The sequence below is a fragment of the Apodemus sylvaticus genome, chromosome 20, assembly GCF_947179515.1.
Source record: "Apodemus sylvaticus chromosome 20, mApoSyl1.1, whole genome shotgun sequence".
NCBI classification, from domain to species: Eukaryota; Metazoa; Chordata; class Mammalia; order Rodentia; family Muridae; genus Apodemus; species Apodemus sylvaticus.
In genome coordinates this window covers 2682284-2703564 of record NC_067491.1, presented here as the reverse complement: position 1 = coordinate 2703564, position 21281 = coordinate 2682284, and the positions used below count along the sequence as shown (strand labels likewise).

At 41.5% G+C, this 21281-nt stretch overlaps 1 protein-coding gene and 1 long non-coding RNA gene across 2 annotated transcripts in view; both read right to left on the bottom strand.

Moving 5' to 3' along the window:
* The window catches only part of LOC127671348 (uncharacterized), a 31716-nt gene extending 14221 nt beyond the window's left edge, over positions 1 to 17495 (bottom strand). Inside the window, exon 1 of the long non-coding RNA XR_007974719.1 lies at positions 13930 to 17495. This is a non-coding gene — a long non-coding RNA (uncharacterized LOC127671348). The remainder of the gene's footprint in view (positions 1 to 13929) is intronic.
* LOC127671280 (zinc finger protein basonuclin-2-like) overlaps positions 1 to 21281 on the bottom strand; it is a 221189-nt gene that overhangs the window by 118061 nt on the left and 81847 nt on the right. The gene's annotated exons all lie outside the window — the stretch shown is intronic.

Sequence of the window (21281 nt, the reverse complement as noted above, 5' to 3'; positions counted from 1 at the left end):
TGCAGGAAGGCTACTCCTGTGGGCTGGGAAAAGAATACAATGACACATTCTTCTGGTAGTCTCTCAAGGCCTGCTTAAGCACTGCAAAAGCATCCTAGAAAATCTTCTGAGAGTGTTTAAGTATAAAATAGACCTAAAACATAATGAAATTTGCCTTACTTTTATCAGAGTTTGGGGACAAAGAACAAAGTAAAACTTAGGGAGAATCCACTTGAGTGCTGGGAGCTCTGTAGCAGCATGGGAGCGAGGGACCACAGCAGGTGGGGTGGCTTGGGGTTCAGGTACAGGTGTGAGGCCACATGATTTCCCCATTGCTCACCCCCCATTGCTCACCCCAGTAAAGTTCTGCTCTCATCCCACAGATTTACAAAGAGGAGCACTCCCATTTGTCCTGGAGCCTTTCAGGATGGGGAGCATGCCCACATCTGGTGCTTCAGGATGTCACCACCAGCTATGAGCTTCACAGGAGTCCTTGCCTGAATGCTAACTTTACCCTGTGTAGTGGCTTCAGCCAGAGCTGCTGCCAAACCTCCTAACACAGAACTGTGGATTGTTAGTAGGATGGTAAGTGAGGGCTGACTCAAGGAACCTGCCAATGGGTTTGGGTATGTAGGGCCATGGTGGCGGCCAACAGAACTTTGGGAACAGCAAATCCCATGGGTGAGGATGTGTATTAGGTTGACCAGCAGCACTGATTTCCCCCTCTAATCCACAGACTGCTATGTGGCAGTTTATGAGGTGTCGGGAGCCTCAGAGCCACTACTCAAGTGGTTCTCCGTGACTGTAGTCCCCGGGGCTCCTCAGCTGAAGGTTTCTACAACTCCTTTGATCATTCAATTCCTAGATGAGAGACCTAAAATTTTCATATTAATAAAAAGGCTTAGTGAGCACTAGAGCTGGGCAGATATCTACCCTCTCTGCTGTTATGTTGACCTCCCTGCCAATAATCCCACAATATGATTTGTCATATTCATCTAGGCTGCTCTTACTCCACCTGGCCGGCCCTCATGGCCATGTTTTCAAGATTCCTACCCCATGATCTCTTCTCTTCTCTCTACCTTCTTCTCTTTCCCCTTGTAGTATTGCCTCAGACCACAAAGATAATAGTATTGTTGTTCTTGCCTGAAGACAGACTCACTTACATTGTGAATGAATATACCATCCTTTACTATCACAGCTGTTTTCTAAATGTTCTTGAATTTTAGCAGAATGGTTATTAGCCAAGGTAACTTCAGCCCACAATGCATGTTTTATTTCCCTATTGGTTGTCAACTTGTTCAGATGCCTCTATTAAAATATGAATTTCAGATTAAGTTTACTCAGCTTCTAGTGTAGTGTTTTGTCACTTAGAGGGTCATTAGGTAGCTCAGTACAATTTTTTTATTGACATCTTTCTGCATTTTTCTCATATGCAGTCCCATTTGTACATGAGAATTGTGTATGCCTCTTAACAAAACCCTTTACATCTTGTGAATTTTTGCACATGTTTCAAATTGAGCGTGGAGAATTCCTAAAACTTAAAACATAAAGCAAGAAGAAGGGGTAAAGATGATGTTTTAAAACCTCAACAGTGATCATAACTTTTTTTTTAAAAAGTCCCTTGCCTTTTTTTGTATGTATAGGAGGCATCACATCTCTCCTGAAACTGTCAGAAAGGCGTGCTGACCATATCCTCTAAGCCAAGTCATTTTCCTCTACCACTAGATAGATACCTCACATACACTCATTTATTTTCATGTTTGGAATAATCTACTTCCAGAGTTCCTAGTTACGAAACACTTAAGGAGTTAATAGCTGGCACTTCAATGGGCTATATTAGTCAAAGAATTACTAGAAGAAAAAGGGTTTAAAAGAGCACCCTGTATCATCTTATGGTTCTGTGGGTTAGAAGTCCATACAGATGAGTGGGTTCTCAACTTAAGATCTGAAACCCAGTGCCAGTATGGGAGGGCTGGGGAGAAAGCCACTTCTAAATTGTTTCTGGTTGTAGACAGTGAGTGAACTTTTTCATACAGCTATAGGGCAGAAGCCTTGTTGACTGTTGATCAGAGCTCACACTCAGCATGAAAAGCCTTCTCTCAAGGCCTTCTTTGCAGCTCATCATCTTCAAATTCAGCAAGGGCACTCTAAATCAGTCCCAAGTTTCAAATTTCTCTGACCTCTCTCCATCTGTCACCAGCCATAAAGAACACTCTGCTTTCACAGGTATTTAATGAGATTGAGCCCAATCACATGGCCTCTCTTTTGATTATCTCAACGTCAAGTCATTATTATTTTTAATCACATCTTCAAAAATTCCTTTAACAATAACATTATATGATCATGAGCTGAAAATATGATAAAAATCCAAGACTTAATTAAACGTGACTCTCATCAGATAAAAATTTGTGGCACTGATTACCAGCTGGACATGTACAAAGCCAAAACTAGAAGAGAGACAACTCAGGGAGCGGCACATCTCAGCCTCAGCACTGTTGGCATATGTGTCCAGATGCTGGGATGGGTTCCTCCCCCAGAGGGTCCCTAACACTTGCTTATGGGATCCATTATCATTATTTTGACATTGTTTTTTAAAATAATATTTATTTATTTATTTTATGTGAGTACACTGTAGCTATCTTCAGACACACAAGAAGAGGGATCAGATTTCCTTATAGATGGTTGTGAGTCCCCATGTGGTTGCTGGGAATTGAACTCAGGACCTCTGGAAGAGCAGTCAGTGCTCTTAACCTCTGAGCCATCTCTCCAGCCCCTATTTTGAAATTATTTTCTATTTTTAAAAGATTTATTTATTTTGTGTATGTGAGTACACTGTTGCTGTCTTCAGACACAGAGAAGAGGGCATCAGACCTCATTACCGATTATTGTGAGCCACCAGGTGGTTGCTGGGAACTGAACTCAGGAACTTTGGAAGAGCAGTCAGTGCTCTTAACCATTGAGCTATCTCTCCAGCCCCGTATTTTGGAATTCTTAACACACTGCTCACACAGCCATGTAAGAAAATACTTCTGTGTCAGAGATGAAAACAAGACTTGAAGGGATCAGTGAGCATCCCCTAAGGCCACTCAGCTCCATGGGGATGGAAATAAGGCTAAGTGTCCATGGCCAACCATCCATGTCCCTAGAATCCTGCACGGGCTCCTGAACCTGCCATGTGATGTGTCAGCAGCTGGGTCACCAGAGTGCATCTCACAATTCTGAAGGAGTCTGGAGCTGAAGTGTGAGGAGGGTCTTGTTCCCTTGGAGCATTGCAGAGCAGCCTTCCCTTGCCTCCTGCAACTCCTTGTGGTTTCTGTCCAGCCTTCCCATACTCTGATGTGTAGATGTCTCACTCCAGTCTCTCTGCTCAAACATCCTATGGACACGTCTGAGTCTTCAAATGGCCTTAATGAGGACTCCAGTCATGGGGTTGGGACCTGTCCCAGCAGCACTGCACAACCTCATCTCAATTCCCTACATCTGCAAAGGAACTGCTTGCAAAGGAATCCACATGAGCATGAACTGGGGGGGGGGGGGGGGGGAAGGGCACTATTTGATCCACTGCAATCATTGGGCCATACTGCCTCCTTCAAGGGATATGACTGCTCTGAGGAACTCTTTGGTCCAGGAAACCATGAAAAAAAATCATCTTTTGATATGGCATGACTGAAGATATATTACCATTTGGCTATTGATCAAGCCAGCTCATAAAAATGACAGTTGTCTTTTACCTGCTCAAACAGGAAGCAAAAATTCATCCTTAACTGATCTGTGCACCTTGCACATTCCATGCAAATATCTCTTTAGAACTAAATATTGTTTGTCAGGTTATATATTACAGAATGACATACCAAGAAGGCAGCTCTGATAAGTTCACCATCATGAACTGACCTGCTGCTCCAGCTCCTTGCCTGATCTTGACTCATACTGATGCTGTTTCCAGAGATTTGCACACTTCTCCTATCATTGCTCAATGTCTGTCCCAAAGCTTGTCTCCATTGAAGATGCCCACAGTTCAGTGCCATCAAAGGCCACAGTGTGGTAGTGGCTGTACTGAGGTGTCCTCAGACCACACAGATAGAACCAGAGTAGGGACAGCTCTACAGAGAAGCCCTCCCTGCCAGAAGCTTAGCCCTGACTCCTGGCAGGCTCCAAAAGCCCAGGCTGGCAATCCACTTGCCACTCTCCCAGCTCCAGCTCTCCCTGGGTAAAACCATCAAGAATCGACTCCTGCACCATGCTGCCCTCTTGTGGCCACCAGGAGTCTACACACAGACAACCTGGGCAAGCAATAAGCCAGAGGCTTTAAAGTTTGTTTACTGCAACCTCAGACAGGGATGCCCAAGGAACACTTAGGAGAGGCACTTGTCCATGTACAAAGCAGCCCCCAGATACGCACGCACGCACGCACGCACAACACAATTTACTGCTTCAGGAAGCCTGTATTAGGACTTTGAGTCTCCTTTCTCTCTCCAGAAAAAATCACAAATCTTTCCTGCCACTGCAATCCCTGAGCCTCAGGTGCAGACACCAAAGGGCATTGGGAGGAGAACTAGGGCAGCAAGTCTCCAGCATCCCTGTCTGCTTTGTGCTCCTAGCTCACTGGGCGGGGACATATCAGTTCATCTGTCCGTCAAGTTCTTCCTCTGAAAAAACTGATCTAGCCCAAATTATCCTCCACTTCATTTTCCTGATTTATGGTTCAAAGTCTTGATCTTCTGCCTAACTCAAGTCCTCCCAGACATCCAGAAACAGAAACAACCAACATAGTATTAGACTCCTCACGGAGCCTGTGAAGGAGGTTGGTCACATCACCCACTTAATAATGTCCCGTGACCCTGCAGGAAAGGACAAGTTAGCTAACCCCACTGCAGGAGTAGAAACTGAGGCCAAAGAGGTTCTATGATATAGCAAGTCCATACAACCATAGGGCAGCAGCAATAGGGTTTGCCCAGCAATGTTTGTGCTGGACTCTCCAGCTGTCTCCATGGGGGGACAATGATTGTCATCTCTCATGCTCATGGCTTTTCCCTACAGGACACAGATGATACATCTACGAGCAAGAGACGCAACAAGTGTAGGAAGAGGAAGGGGCCGCAGGCAGTGAAGACTACAGATTCACAGAGACAGCAAAATGGAGGCCCAGGAAAACCTAGGACTTCCCACCCAGGTATGCGACTCCCAATCTCAGCTGCCAACTCTAGCTGACCAGCTCTTTATATTCCCCACCACACACCCTCTCTTGTATCTGAAGAGAGTTCTGATACCCTAAAGCTCTAAGAGAAGTTACCCAGCCCTCTCCTCCCCTCTCAATGTGGGAAAGCTAAGGGTGCCTGGAAAAAGGGTGGGACACAGCCTCCAGGAAGGCCAGTACTTTGGGAACAGATTGGGGAGAAACCAAAGCCTCCCACCAAAACCTCCCTCTCCATTAGAGGTCTGTCTGAGGCTTGGTTGTTCTGCAAACACTATCCTCATGAGCATCCTGCCAGCTTTCCCTGCACCTACCAGCCAGAGTAGTTCTCACCCATGGAACTAGAAGGGTGTGAAATAAAGCCTTGAAAACCTCCCTGACTTCATGTCCAGCCTCTTATTTTATTATTAATGTATCCATAGTAATATATTCACCTATGTGTGCCTGTATATCTAGGCACATAATTATATTTATTTATCCACAGCATACAGAAGGATATAGACAGTGACCTTAATACTCAAAAGTCAGACTGTATGAAATCAAGGTCCTTCTTAGACCCAGTTTTCCCATCTGTAAACAGGACTGGTGTACATTTAATTGACAGGGTTGGAGCAGTGTTCTAGGATACATTAAGTGTTGAATAAATGATAAACTATAATCATCTATATAGTCCTTCCTGTAATCAATTATCTAATACTTGATACTGTGATCAGTTACTGACCTCTCAGTAAGAGCTGCTCTTAGTAGCAGTGGTCATGTGTGGGTGGTTTCTCTTCACCAGGCTATGCCACGGGACACTGAGTTTTAACAGTGCTCTCCTATGTTAGTTCCCATGTATTACAGATAAGAAACTTGAGGCCCATGAGAGCAAAAGGGTTTGTCCAGAGCTAGAGAGAAGCCCGGCTGGGAAGAGCAGTGGGAAACAGAAATGGCCCAAATCTCCAAGTCTAATGCTTGGGATTAGAATCCGGAGTTTTCAACCACCCTAAACCAGACGACCTTTTCTGGCTGTGCAAGCCAGGCAGAGGCAGCAGAGACAGGAGTTGAGGCCAGGCAGAAGGACTCCCAGTCCTGCTGAGTGCCCCATACCCCCAGCCATCCATGTAAATAGCTCAGCAGAGCCCTCTGAGTTTCTTTGAAATCGGAGTGGGCTGCAGGCTCCAAGGAGCTCTGGGGCTGCCAGCTTTCACAGGATTGCTGCCTCTGGGGACCCTGAATTTGTAAACATTGCCCCAGAGGGAGACACAGGAATGGAGGAGACTCTGCCTTTGGCAAAGTTCCCCCAAAGAGGAGGCAGGGTCATGCAGGAGGCCACATCCAGCACCTAGTTACCTAAGACTCCAGTTCTACTCTTGTTTAATGAATCTGTAAAATGGGAATAATCAGCCCTGCTTATACAACTCAAATAGTTCTTGAAAAAAACACCTGAGCAACTGCAAACTGGGACTTGTGATACAAATGCCCGTGGGCAACTCTGGACGATGCATCCACTGCTGAAGGCATCATTTGAGTGACAGCGTGGCTCCTGGGGATATGACCAGCATTGAAATCTGTGATAGAGAAAGGAACCACTCCTGGGCCCACTCAGCCTGGTCCCATCTTATGTCCCATGTATCCATACCAGTTAACAAATGCCTTCAGCAAAGAACTGAGTAAAAAGTAGGAGAACAGATTCCAAAGTCACCTCTCCTGTCCAGTCCCCTCCAAATGCAATGTCTACCACTTGCAACAAGGGCAACATGTTGTTATGCTTATGCATGATTTAGCAATAAAAAATATATCTCACAAAACCCAAACACTTTTTTTTATTAAATTACCATATGCTTGGATATCTCTAATCCATACATTAAATATTAAATCTCTCCTGTTGTAGGCAGCAAGAATAATTTGCAATAGATGTTCTAATTTTTCCCATACACAGTGGGAGCTGCCTCCCTCCAGCAAATGGAGGACACCTTAGCAAGGACATCTCTTCTAGGCCTGAGCCCAGGGCTGGGAATGAGGGTCATAGAGTCAGTTGACCAACCTCTAAGGAAAGGCGAAGGACCCTAAAAACAATCTAGAAGTCCACACATTTGGTCCAGGCAGTTAATGAAAAATTGTGTCCTGTGTCACAAATTCCGCCAAGTTCTGGTTGACCTGACATTTCTAGACCTGCGGAAGAAAGATTCTCACAGCCAGGGTGGACTCACCTGTGCCCTACTCTTAGTGGTATCACAGGGTCACAGGGTCATTCTAATTCCACAAGAGAGACCCTTAAAAGAGGCTAACTCTCCTGGGGTATGTTTCCTGGTTCTGAGAGGGCAGATGTCCAGGTTGGAAGGGACACTCTGACCCATGGCCTGAATTCATAGTGAGAGTTACAGGTTCGAAGTGTCTGCAGCCCTCCAGAACAACTCAAGAGAGGTAGGGGAAAGCCAGGATATAACTCACTGTATCCTGTACCTTTCTTATTCCTAGTCTGCCACTGTGCCCCCCCAAAGGCACATGAGCCCTGCAAGAGCCTCTCAATGGAGAACCTGAGATGGGGACTCCAGGTCACAGAGAAAATGTCACAACACTGCTAAGGGCCATAGGCAGAAAGGGCCAAGGATAATCATATACCATGTACTCAAGATTCATCTGGAGTTGGGGCCACCATCCTTTCCAGATGGGAAGGGTCAGCTGGCATGGTTGGGCAGGGTAGAGGTTAGGGTTTCAATGCAGGCCACAGAGAGCAGCTGGAACTCTGAAGGACCCTAAGGAATCTTAGGCAGTGCATGAGTGCCATATTTCCTGAATGTGTTTAGAATTAATAATGTCAAAAATCAATAATATAAAATCAATTATTATATGTCATAGGTTATGATGTATTAATTAGAAAATAGATATTCTAACTTGTATAGAACTGTGAATTAACTGTATAGTTAATAATGACTCATATGTTTATTTGAAAATAATTAGAAGATTAAAGTGTTTTAACAGAAACCAATGAAAATGCTTGAAACAATGGATTGATTACTGATGCTGATTTCAAGTTTCCATAATGTAGATTATTTATTTACACAAGATATAATATCTCACTGATGTTTAGAATTGGTAAAATTCACTGAAAAGCATTTTCTTAAAAAAGCCTGAATATCAGGCGGATCAGTGGAATAGGATTGAAGATCTAGAAATGAACCCACACAGCTATGGCCACTTGATTCTCAACAAAGGGGCTGAAAACATCCAATGGAAAAAAGATAGCCTTTTCAACAAATGGTGCTTGTTCAACTGGTGGTCAGCATGCAGAAGAATGTGAATTGATCCATCCTTCCCTCCTTGTAGTAAGCTCAACTCCAAATGGATCAAGGACCTCCACATAAAGCCAGACACTCTGAAACTAATAGAAAAGAAACTAGAGAAAACCCTTGAGGACATCAGTACAGGGGGAAAGTCCCTGAACAGAACACCAATAGCTTATGCTCTAAGATCAAAAATTGACAAATGGGACCTCATAAAATTACAAAGTTTCTGTAAGGCAAAGGACACCATCAAAAGGACAAATTGGCAACCAACCAATTCGGGAAAGATCTTCACCAACCCTATATCTGACAGAGGGCTAATATCCAATATATACAAAGAAATCAAGAAGTTAGACCCCATAAAACCAAATTTTAACCCAAAGAACTTTGGATAGCTTGGAAATGCTCAACATCATTAGTATTAGAAAATGCAAATCAAAACAACCCTGAGATTTCACCTCACACCAGTCAGAATGGCTAAGATTCAAAACTCAGGAGACAGCACATGTTGGCAAGGATGTGGAGAAAGAGAAACTCCTCCACTGCTGGTGTGGTTGCAAATTGGTACAAACTTCTGTAAATCAGTCTGGCAGTTGCTCAGAGAACTGGGCATGTTACCTCCTGAGGACCCTGCTATACCACTCCTGGGCATATACCCAGAGGATTCCCCAGCATGTAATAAGGACACATGTTCCACTATGTTCATAGCAGTCCTTTTTATAATAGCCAGAAACTGGAATGAATCCAGCTATCCCTCAACAGAGGAATGGATAAAAAAATGGAGTACTATTCAGTCATTAGAAACAATGAATTCATGAAATTCTTACACAAATGGATGGAGGTGGATAACAGCATACTAAGTGAGGTAACCCAGTCTCAAAAGATCAATCACGGTATGCACTCACAAATAAGTGGATATTAGCCTAGAAAATTGGAATACCCAAATATATAATCCACACACAAATGATGTCCAAGAAGAACAGAGGAGTGTCCCCTTGTTAAGAAAAGACTCAGTGTAGCAGTATAGGGCAATACCAGAACAGGGAAGTGGGAAAGTGTCGATGGGGGAGTAGGGGGAGGGAAGAGGGCTCATGGGACTTTCAGGGCGTTGGGATCCAGAAAAGGGGAAATCATTTGAAATGTAAAGAAAAATATATCGGAAAGAAGCCTGAATATTGAGTATTGAAATATGATTATCAGAAAATCTAATTTTGTGTCTTTGATGCTTTAGGGTGTATCCAGCAATCATTCAAAGATAACTGAGACCTTTTAATACAATTCTGTTATGCATATTGGCACATGCTATTTTAATGTTCTTTGGATGATTAGCTGCTAGACCCATTCTATTTCCTGGCTCTTTGAAACAATGCAGCCATAATCATGCATGTGCAAGTATTTGTGTGGAATTGGTTTGTCAATTAAATTCTGCTGGCCTATAGTTTAGGCAGAATGTAGGACGTGGGGCATACCAGAAGCAGAAAGGATTTAGGGACAGTGCTGATCGGACAATTCGCCTCGGAATATGTCACAAGACAGACATATGGTATCTGAGGAAAGGTAACCAGACACACAGCAGAATATGAATTAGAATAAATGGGTTAATTTTTGTTATGATCAAGTCAGAAATTAGCCTAACTATATGACTAGAGTACTTGTAAATATATGTTGAGTTTGAGTCTTATTCCTGGAAGCATGGGGCTGGGAGGAAGAACCAAACTTAACTTCTACTGGGCTGGCTGCCTCTGCTCAGATGAAAGCCAGCAACAAACTGAGTAGAAGACAGGGATATATACCTGTTCTTGGGGTTGGGCACAAATGTTTGAAGATAGGGATTGGTGGGATTTCGACTTGTGTGTTTGGGCTACTCTGTTAGGTAGGATGGAGTGTGGATGGGGAAGACTGAGGCCTGCCTGGAGGGCAGTTAGAGTGTTCTCTACATGGAAATTGGCAGTTGGAGTTGCTCAGGGGAGGTTTGCCACTCCTGTGCCTCAAGCAATTTACACACATATCTGACACTGCTTGAAAGGCCAAGAACAGAAAGTAGATATTCAAAATACTTAAGTGATATCAATCCTACAGATCTAAAAATGCATGCATAAATAAATAAATGTAACAATTTAGTTGGTTCTTGTGATATTCTGATATACTCATAAATCAGTGCCTCATTTAGCCATCAGAGGAGATTTTTCATGTATCTGATGGGAACAAATACAAACAATCAGACATTATGAGATAGAGAGACAGAGATACATACAGAAAGAATAACAGACAGACACACACAGAGAAAAGAGAGAGAGAGAGAGAGAGAGAGAGAGAGAGAGAGAGCAGCACACACCACTCCATATGAGATATCTCTATTAAATACCCCTCCTTAGAGTTAAGAAAATCCTGAAGTAGAAAAATAAGAATAAATAATATACTTTCCCTAAGATAGACTAGATACAAGGAGAACAAAGCCTTTTAAGTCAACTGATCAAAGCTTATTTGTATACACAGACACTGAGGCAGCAAACATGGGACGTACTGGGGTATGCAAACAAGTCTTCCCCAAGCCTATCTTTCAGTTTAGTATTTTTATGGGACTCCTGACTGTGCAAAACTATGTCTCAGTTTCTTGTGTCTTCTCCTAAGCTCTTTTCTTTTGTTGGTTTGCCAAGTCTTACTGTGTTGAGCTTTTCTGTTTGGTAGCCTAAGTTTCATTATCAAATTAAATATACAGATCTAGAAGAGAACCCCCTTCCTGAAATTATCTGCTGGTCTCCAAACCTTTATCCCTTTAGCAACCCATATCAAACAAACAAACCAACAAATGTTAAGTATCTTAGATGAGAGGTAGAGAGATGCTTTAGTGATTAAGAGCATGTACTGCTCTTGCAGAAGATCCAACTTTAGTTTCTAGTACCTCATAAGATGGCTCACAACCATGAAAGTTGAAAGAGTCCTTTGCCTTACAGAAACTTTGTAATTTTATGAGGTCCCATTTGTCAATTCTTGATCTTAGAGCATATGCTATTGGTGTTCTGTTCAGGAACTTTCCCCCCCTGTACCAATGTCCTCAAGGCTCCTCCCTGGTTTCTTTTCTATTAGCTTCATAGTGTCTGGCTTTATGTTTAGATTCTTGATCCATTTGGAGTTGAGCTTAGTACAAGGAGACAAGGATGGATCAATTCACATTCTTCTGCATGCTGAACTCCAGTTGAAGCAGCACCATTTGTTGAAAAGGCTAGGTTTTTTCCACTGGATGTTTTCAGCCCCTTTGTCAAGGATCAAGTGGCCATAGGTGTGTGGGTTCATTTCTGGATCTTCAATCCTGTTCCATTGATCTACCTGCCTGTCACTGTACCAGTACCATGCAGTTTTTAACACTATTGCTCTGTAGTATTGCTTGAGGTCAGGGATATTGATTCCCCGAGAATTTTATTGTTGAGAATAGTTTTAGCTATCCTGGGTTTTTTGTTATTCCAGATGAATTTGAGAATTGCTCTTTCTTACTCTATGAAGACTTGAGTTGGCATTTTGATGGGTATTGCTTTTGGCAAAATGTCCATTTTAACTATATTAATCCTGCTGATCCATGAGCATGCGAGGTTTTTTCCATTTTTTGAGGTCTTCTTCCATTTCCTTCTTCAGAGTCTTGAAGTTCTTGTCATACAGATCTTTCACATGTTTGGTAATTAGAAACAATGAATTCATGAAATTCTTAGGCAAATGGATGGAGCTGGAGAACATCATACTAACTGAGGTAACCCAGTCTCAAAAGACCAATCATGGTATGCACTCACTAATAAGTGGATATTAGCCTAGGAAACAGGAATACCCAACACATAATCCACACATCAAATGAGGTACAAGAAGAACAGAGGAGTGGCCACTTGTTCTGGCAAGACTCAGTGTAGCAGTATAGCACAAAACCAGAACAGGGAAATGGGAAGGGGTGGGGGGAGAACAGGGGGAGAGAAGGGGGCTTATGGGACTATCGGGGAGTAGGGGGGGCCAGAAAAGGGGAAATCATTTGAAATGTAAATAAAAAATATATCGAATAAAAAAAAGAACGTGGAAGGTAACATAGAGCAACATCGGAAATTGTCTTCCGACCTCCACATTTGCATGCTGTGTGCACATATCCACCCATTGTTCAGGTGACATTCCATACTGTATATGAAGGTGCATCTCGGTATTTTCAATTGTTAAATCTGTACTGACAAAGAGCTAAGTGATGGCAGGAGTTTGATGCTGTCATTTCTGAACCATCACTGTATTTTAGATTTTACATTTTGTTGATCTATAGCTGCTCAAAACATGAGTGTCTTTGCCTGGTGGCAACCCAAGAGATATTCTGGCACTATCTTACTGCTGATTGTAATTATAAATATCTGACAGCTAATAGGCAAGTCAAAAAAGAAAACAAACAAACAAACAAACAAAAAAACTACTGGGATTGACCAGGGCAGGAGACAGACAGAGGGGAGAAAAGCAGATGCAGGAGTATGAAAAGATACTGATGGAAGCAGAAGATAGGGAACAGAACTGTTAACAGTGAGAACCAAATGGGTAGGTAGATTGTTGTACAACTTGAAGTAAGTTGAAATGAGCTATCCCATCAAAATGCCTACAGCTTTGACCTATCCAGAAATCTATGTTTTATTTATCCTGGGAGCTGCTCTGTGAAAAGCCCTATTTTCACCCATGCTCACAACAATACACACCTGCAAAACAGTATGTGATGAAGCTTCTTGGGTGTAAGGATGATTAAATTGATGGACAATCTCATGGTTTCCTACATAGAAGAATCCAAGGAAGCTTCCACCCCTCTTCCAAACACAGTTGACTTTCTTGCCTAACAAGTGTAGCCCAGCCTTCTCACATTTCTCTCTTGCTCAAATACCCTTTGAGCCTTGGTAAGAGGCTCTCAGGGCAGCAATAGAGTCTCTGAGAACAAAGTCTTTGATTTATTGGTTGTGCTGCATGCAGAGAGGCAGAGGAGGCCCACACAGAACTAAGTACACATGTATGAATCCTCACATCTACAAGCATAATCTCTCACTCATGGAGACCCTCATCTCTGTACATACTCATGTTTAACACACAATTGGAGAAACCTCCCGTGACAGAGAGGCACATGTAGACACACATACTGCAAAATGGTTGTTTACAATTGTATAGCCATTTTCTCTACTGTACACTTGAGAAGCTGCCCTGAGTCACCATGAAACCAGACTTGTATGTTAGTTCATGATAACTGTGGCATACACTGCTTTCTCCTTTTCCTGGACTTCCATCAACCACTGTCCAATCATGTTCTCTTTCAGATATCTCTGGATAAAATGGCTAAGGGTCCTGGAATGCCAACTGCAGGACCAGTGTGTTGACCAGTCTTTCAGCCTGGTACATCTATCAAGAAAGCCATGTCACAGATGGAGGTAGATGCATAGTGCTCTCACAAGGCAGAGAGGGGAGAGGCACTCAACAGTAAGTGACAGGCATGCCACTTACCTCATTCAGCTTAGAATCTCTGTCTCCTCAGTTGGCTCCAGTCAGTCTGTGGAGAACTCCATCTGGCTGCTCCCTCGGAATCTCTCTTGACCATTTAAAGGCAAGTTGCCTAAGAGATCACGACAATACAGGTTGTGAGCAATGAATATTTCTTTATTGTCACCTGTGCCTTTGTGTAACTATTTAGTATCTTTTAGCTTCTGGCAGCTATATTGGTGATTTGTGGGGTTTGGATCTTCAGAACTTGAGCATGCTATATCATTAACTCTGGTCTAAATAGAACATCAACATCACTGTCATTCAAAGCTCAGTGAGGTTGAGGCAAGAAAATCATGTGGCTAGCTTGCCTTATATGGATATCCTACCTCACAAACTGCATGATTGTCATTCAGGAATGTCATTGTACCTGACACCTCACAGACTACAAATGTTCTTATTATGCTAACAGGAAAATGCCAGCAGCAAGGAGGATAAACTGTTCTTTAAATGTGTTAATGAAATCACCTGAGAGGTTCCTTGCTTGTGGATGGAGAATCACAAACATATCAGCACATCCCTTCTCTCCTCTCTAGAATTGGCTTTACTTGTGATCAGGTCTAACTATGTAATCCAAACTGGCTAGATGCCTGGGTATATTTCTGTCTCTATCCCAAGAAGCAGGACTTGAGATGTAAGGCAGAATAGCATACTTTTTGTCTTCTGGGTGACTTATCTGATTACCTTGAACCTTAGTGAAAATGAAAGGAAAGATATTAGCAACTTTCTACCTAAACGATCATGAAGTTCAGAACATTTGTTCCTTCTTCATTGCTGAATTTCCGCATCCCAAGTTCCTTCAGACACTGTTTAAATTTTGCATTTAACTGAGCCCAAAACATATATACGTAGTTTATCCCAGTCACACTAAACCCCTAGAGCAATTCCTGAGGGGCCTATGCTCAGGACACTAAACAATAGGAAAATCGGCAAGATTTTCTATCTTTTATTATCTCCAACAGGTCCTCAACTTGTAGCCACAAGGTCTCTCCAGAAAACACATTCAGAGTCTACAACATAAATACTATTATTCTTTCTCTGGTTCAAATTAAGGAGAGCTAATGGCTGAGTAGGAAGTCCATATACACCTGGCTAAAATATTCCATGTTCTCCTTCTCTTGCTGTCGTGGGGTTTCCAGGGACTTTAAGCTTCCACTAGAACTCCACACTCTCTACTTCCCCATGGTTTCTTTGCCTGATCCCCCACCCCACCTCCCCTTCAGTACTTGCATCAAGACTGAGGAAACCCAGGCAGGCTCATGAGCAGGTACACAGTTACAGAGTTCTATGTTCATGGATTTCTATTTTTTTCAGAAGACTTTGTGCATGTGAATTTTTGGTCTATATGTAGGTATATGAATTCATTACTAGAGCCAAGATTACCGGAGGAAATTAGAAATTGAGTACAGAACTTATGTGCAAACATATAGGTGCTTAGATCAAATAGGATCCAGATTGAATGTGGATTTTTTTTTTTTTTAGTACTGAGCCATGTCTGGAGCCTCATGTACTTTTCATAAATTAATTTGTATTCTAGAGAGCATTGGAGATCAGAATGCTTTGTGTCCTCCTCATCTTTTGATCTGGAACATTAATAAGTGATGACCTGCCCCCTCAGCCTAGTCCTATACTGACAGTACCACCTAAGTCGCCCCAGCAGCTCCTTGGAGGTCACCAGGCCAGACAAGGCAGCGAAGATGACTGGGACAACAAGTGGGACGACATCTCCACCGTGGCCTAGGAGCCAGGCGCGCTGGGCAGCAAGTGTACCCGGACCTTGCTGGCTGGGCAGAGGCGGCCAGCAGCTACCTCTGTCCACATGCTTGGACCTGTCGCTGGGCTCACGCAGCGTCTCAGCGCCCCCGCTGTAGCAAGCTTCTGGAGCCAATAGCCACACTTGCCCTTATTTAACGTGAACAGGAAGTAAAAGTAATCGTTATTCATTTTCCTTAGATTTCCATTCCTTCCCAAAGATCTCCATCAGCTTATGCACTAAGATAACTCCCAAAATGTTATAGAAGCACCCTTTGCTTTATGAAGGCAGTGTTTCTCTCACTCCCCCAGGTATGTCCAATATTCTACCTTGATATTGTCTGTTCTCTCTTAGACATCAGTCGTAAAATCAAGCTTCAATCGGCTGTAAACATTTTTAGATGCCTCTGAACATTTTTATCTAATCCATAATAACCTTCTTCCCTATAATAATGAAGTGGCTACTTTTTGGTGGTTTCTTTTCTCTACCCTGCTCATACAATACAAATATTAAAATTATATATTTAGTGACTATAATTCTCGCCAAAACATATGACGTCTTTCAAAGAATATGTAGAGAGACACCAGCATTTATGTGGAAAGCCTATGAGACCCATGAGATTCAAAGTCAGGAGGAACAGCAGCGAATGGTTGTCATCGCATACTTCAAACACTAATGTGAAGATATGTTACAAAATAATAGCAACTAAATTTTGTGATGGACAAACTGAAAGGAAATTAACATGTCTGGAAAGTAGTTCCTGTCTAATTAGAATTAATGTTCAAATATTCAGAAATATATTCCAAAGAACACAATATGTGTTGTAACTATAACAATTTGAAGGAAACCAGGGAGTTCTTAGGTTTAGGGTCTACAAAAAAGAATGACCAATTCTTTTTAAAAATATTTGTAGTCATGGTGGTTAAAACAATTGGGTTGCATATAAAACAATGCTCAAGCATAACCTGGACACTTTTTTTTGGTAAGATTTACAGAAATTGTTCTCCTGTATGCTTAAAGCATACCTCCCTTCATATAATAATGTTGTTTCTACAGAAGATTGGTACCGAATATGGCTTGAATGTCTACCTTTTCAAGAAACCACTACTGAGTTGAGAGTTAGTTCATATGATCTAGAGGAATAAAGAGAGAACACTTCCTGATATGATTAAGCTATCATGAGAAACAAATTACTTATAAAAAAAAATACCTTTTTGGTGGAGCCTGGAAGGGAGAACCTTTGAATAAACTCGAATTTTGCCTTTCTAGTCCTGAATAGCAAACTGGTGACTAAGGTTGGTAGTCAAGCTACTGAAGTTCGAGGATTCTGTAGCAGTCAGGATGAAGAACCATTGTGATGTCAGTATTCTAAGGGCCATGACAACGGACAAAAAGGCACATGCATTTCTTTCCCTTACACTTAGTGGCTTTAAATTTGAGCCATACATCTTTGTAAGGAATCACATATTTTCACAACCATATATATATATACTGATAGCTACTCTTTCGGTAATTCATTACTCTACCCTGCTCATATAATTTAAATATTAAAAAATATTATGTGAATATCAAACTGTTCAAAACATATGACATATTGTTCAAAGAATATGTAGATAGACACCAGCTTTATGTAGAAAGCATTTGTGAGCGGTGAGATTAGAGGAGTCGGGAGGAACAGCAGTCAATGGTTATCATCACACACATCAAACAATAATGTAAAGAACTTTTACAAAAATAATACCAATTCAGTTTCATGATATTAAATATTAAAAGTAAATTAACATATGTGGAAGATGATTCCTTTTTATGAATTAACATTAAATCTTTTAAACTTTTTAAAAAACACAATGTATTTAGGAAAAAAATAACAATTTGGGGAAAACTGAAGCATTCATAAATTTTAGGTTGAAGTTTGACCAGTTTACAAGAAAAGTTTGTGTTTTAATGGGTAAAAACAAATTTGATAGTCTAGAAAATACTACTGTCTTATGTTCGTGGTATGTAATTTTTGAAGACTTATAGAAAGCATTCTCCTGGAAACAAAAAGCATAGCACTCCTTAATAACTTTGTTTCTTTAGGGAACTGGTACTGAATATTGCTACTGAGTAACTTTCCATGAAGACACTGCCAAGTTAAAAGCTAGTTTTCTAGATCTGGAGAATCAAGATAGAACACTTCCTGATTCCATTAGACTATCATAAGAATCAAATTAGTTATTATATACATACATTTACAGTGCAGCCTGGAATCGAGAACCAATCAATGAATGTGAAATGATCACTTTCCTTCTTGGCACTAAATACCAAACTGAAGACTGCAGTTGGTAAGCCAACCACTGAAGTCTGAGGATTGTTTAGTAGCCAGGGTGACAGGCCTGCAGTAAAACAAGGGTAGTCCCATCACCGACATGTTTGTATGTGAGGATAGCACGACATTCCTGAACTTATCAAAATGACAGATTGGCAAAAGGATACCTGATTCAATAGTTGTTACTTTCAAGCACATTTTAATTCCTTTGCATTAGGCAAAAGAGAGGCAGTAAAACTAAGGAAGCAATTGTATAATGAGAGAAGCGAAGGTAGAAGAGAGAAATGAAGTTTAAGAAAGAGGAATCGGGGAATAAGAACAAACTAACCTTGTACTAAGGCTATTAGGTAAATGTCTATCAGCCAAACAGGCACAGGAGTCATAACTCAACACCCCTCTCTGACCCAAACACTAAAGGTAGCAGCAAAGTAGCATTACAGTTCCTAAGGATGGATAAATAAGATGTCAGAGGTGCTCGAGGGAATCGCATCAGTGGTTTCAATAAGTAACTTCCTACAATTTAACATTAGTCTTCCTTTATAGAGAGAAATGAAAAACTGATGGACTTAATTAAAGGAAAACAAAAGGATATTATATTGTTGTTAAAGGATCAATTCTTTTTCTTAATTAGAATGATAATTAATAAGCGGAGAATTTGATTTCTGAACTCCCTGGTTTGAGTGAGGCATTGTTTCCCTGTAGTACTCCCATTAAAAAGGGCTCTGACTGCAGAAGGGGACAACGCTCTCTCATCCCCACACACCATGGCACAAAACGCTGTGCGCTGTGTCCCATCGAGAGGACCCAGTACTCTGCCCTCACCCATGCCAAGTCCAGTCATAAGTGTTACACTGGAAGGTGGAGCGAGCGTACACTATGAAATGGGTGAGGTTTCCGACAGGGAAGGTACAAATTGAAAAAACAATCAATACTTCTTTTTCCTATTCTCTAAACTTCCTTTTAAGCCCAGGGAGGGAGACATGGTACAGTAAAGGCTCAGGGGGAACTGTGGGCCGCAGTCACAGCTCCCACACCATCTTAGTGATGTCATAGCACATACTCTTTCTTTTTCCCAGAATAATTTTTTCCATCCTGTTTCCCTCTGTATTCTTTATCAGTTTGTCTTCTAAGATACTCCTGCTTTTTGTTTTGTTTATACAACAGAACCTAAAGGCTGCTGTTCCTGCTCTGCCCCTCTTCCTTTACTTCTCTTAAGCCTATTAGAAGTCAAAGTTCCTCCAAAGGGTATTTGACTCCTCTTGCCTCTAATCCCAGGTATTTCAGTGGATGAGGGGAACCACGCAAAATGTGGAAACCAGCTGCTCTTCTGCAAATAAGAATGGCATCAGCTCTGGCAGATGTGTGTGACATCAATCATTTCCTACGACCCCAAACCCTCTTCTGGCCAAAGCCTGGAGAACCGTGGTTAGTGACCAGCAAACATGTGTCATGAAAGGCACGAGCACGTCTGCACATTGAACAAAGCCCATGCTTCCACACACATCCCATTAGATGCCAAACCTTCCAAAGGAAAGAACTCCTGGGACAGTTATATCCAATGTTCCTTCAGTAACAAAGAACAGTGAGTTCTAGAGAAAATGGGTTTCACTGAAAAAGGTATTCCCATGATTCACCAATTCAGTTTTCCTTACTGCACAGAGTTCTCTCTATATACTCTGGGGGAAAGGAGTTCACACCTAAAACAATTTATCCACCATAGTTCACATATGAATACAGGGTAAAGGCAAAGGCAAGCTCCAATTTCCTCTCCTTATACTTTATATATATTCTCGTCCACATTACCAAGTTAGGTATTGACAGGCATTACCTACATGCTAACTGAAGACTGACCAGAGCCATGTCCACTGTGTCTCCCTTTAAATAAGCGTGTGCAATGTGTAAGTTGGAAAAGAAGAAACCCTAGGGTTTTGTTTTTCACTGAAGTATGTGACGCCATCTCACTATCTGTAACGGGCTGTTCCTTTGGAATCAGCTCCTGTGTCACAGCGACCTGGCAAACTTGAATGCTTTCACTAAAGAGCCCTTGGGGAAGCCATGAAGTAACACTGCACATTCCAGTAACACAGAAATGACAATACATATATATATATATATATATATATATATATTTAATTTCAAAAACATTTAGAAAGAAAAGTAGCAGGAAGAAAAGGGCACATAACAACTCAAGGTTTCTTTAAAAAAAAAAAAAAAGAAAGAAAAAGTAACTTACCTGTTGGGACATTCTGAATAAGAAGTTAGTATCAGCGTTTTGCCATGTCCCCATGAACCCTGGTCCAGCCGCAGTCGTTCTGATTCCGAACTGCATGGAGTTGTCAGTACAGGAGTCTCTTAAAGTCAAGTCTCTTGCCCTCTTTGGCTCTCTGTCTCTCTGTGTGTCTCTTTCTCTTTTCTTGTCTTTTCTGTGTAGCTAGGGCTACACAGAGAAACCTGTTTCAAAACACCAAATCCAAAAACAAAAACAAAAACAAAACAGAAACATATGAGCAACAATGACTGCTAAAAACTATAACAAAGCATGAACCACCCTTTGCCCACTGTGTAAAACATGAACTCCCACATTGCTTTAACTTTTTCCTCTCTTTTTCCACCTTATTTTTGAGGGAGCTTCCCTCATTTCTGCCAAATGTCTACTCCAAGATAACTGGGTTAATTCTCCTATTTCTATCTCTCATCTTGCAACAGGAGTGTTGGGATCACAAACACAGGCTACTACATTACACTTTTTTTACATGGGTTCTGGGAATTGTCATCACATTTCTATAGCAAACATTTATTGAGTCATCTTCACCAGCCCTTCTTTTTATATATAACCACTTTTTGAATATATATATATATATATATATGTATATATATATATATATATATATATATATATTCAAACAGCTACTTGAGGGCTAGGGGGAAGGACTTGCAAGAAGAAAGTGCAGTCCCAAAGAATTGCAGATGTAAAGATCTGTTATCATTCTCTAGCTCATTCACCTCATTTTCAACAACTGGTAGTCAGTAAATAAGTTATTTTATGTCCTAACACTAAACTAACAAAATATAGTCTTATAAACTATACTCTGTGAAGACCAGGTTATAAAATTATTAAAATAGATCTTGAAAGTTCCCTTAAGTCGTAAAACACAGATATACAGAATACATTCTATGTAAAAATCTCAGGGCCAGAGAGATGTCTCATCAGTTAAGAGTACTGGCTGTTCTTCCAGAGGTCCTAGGTTCAATTCC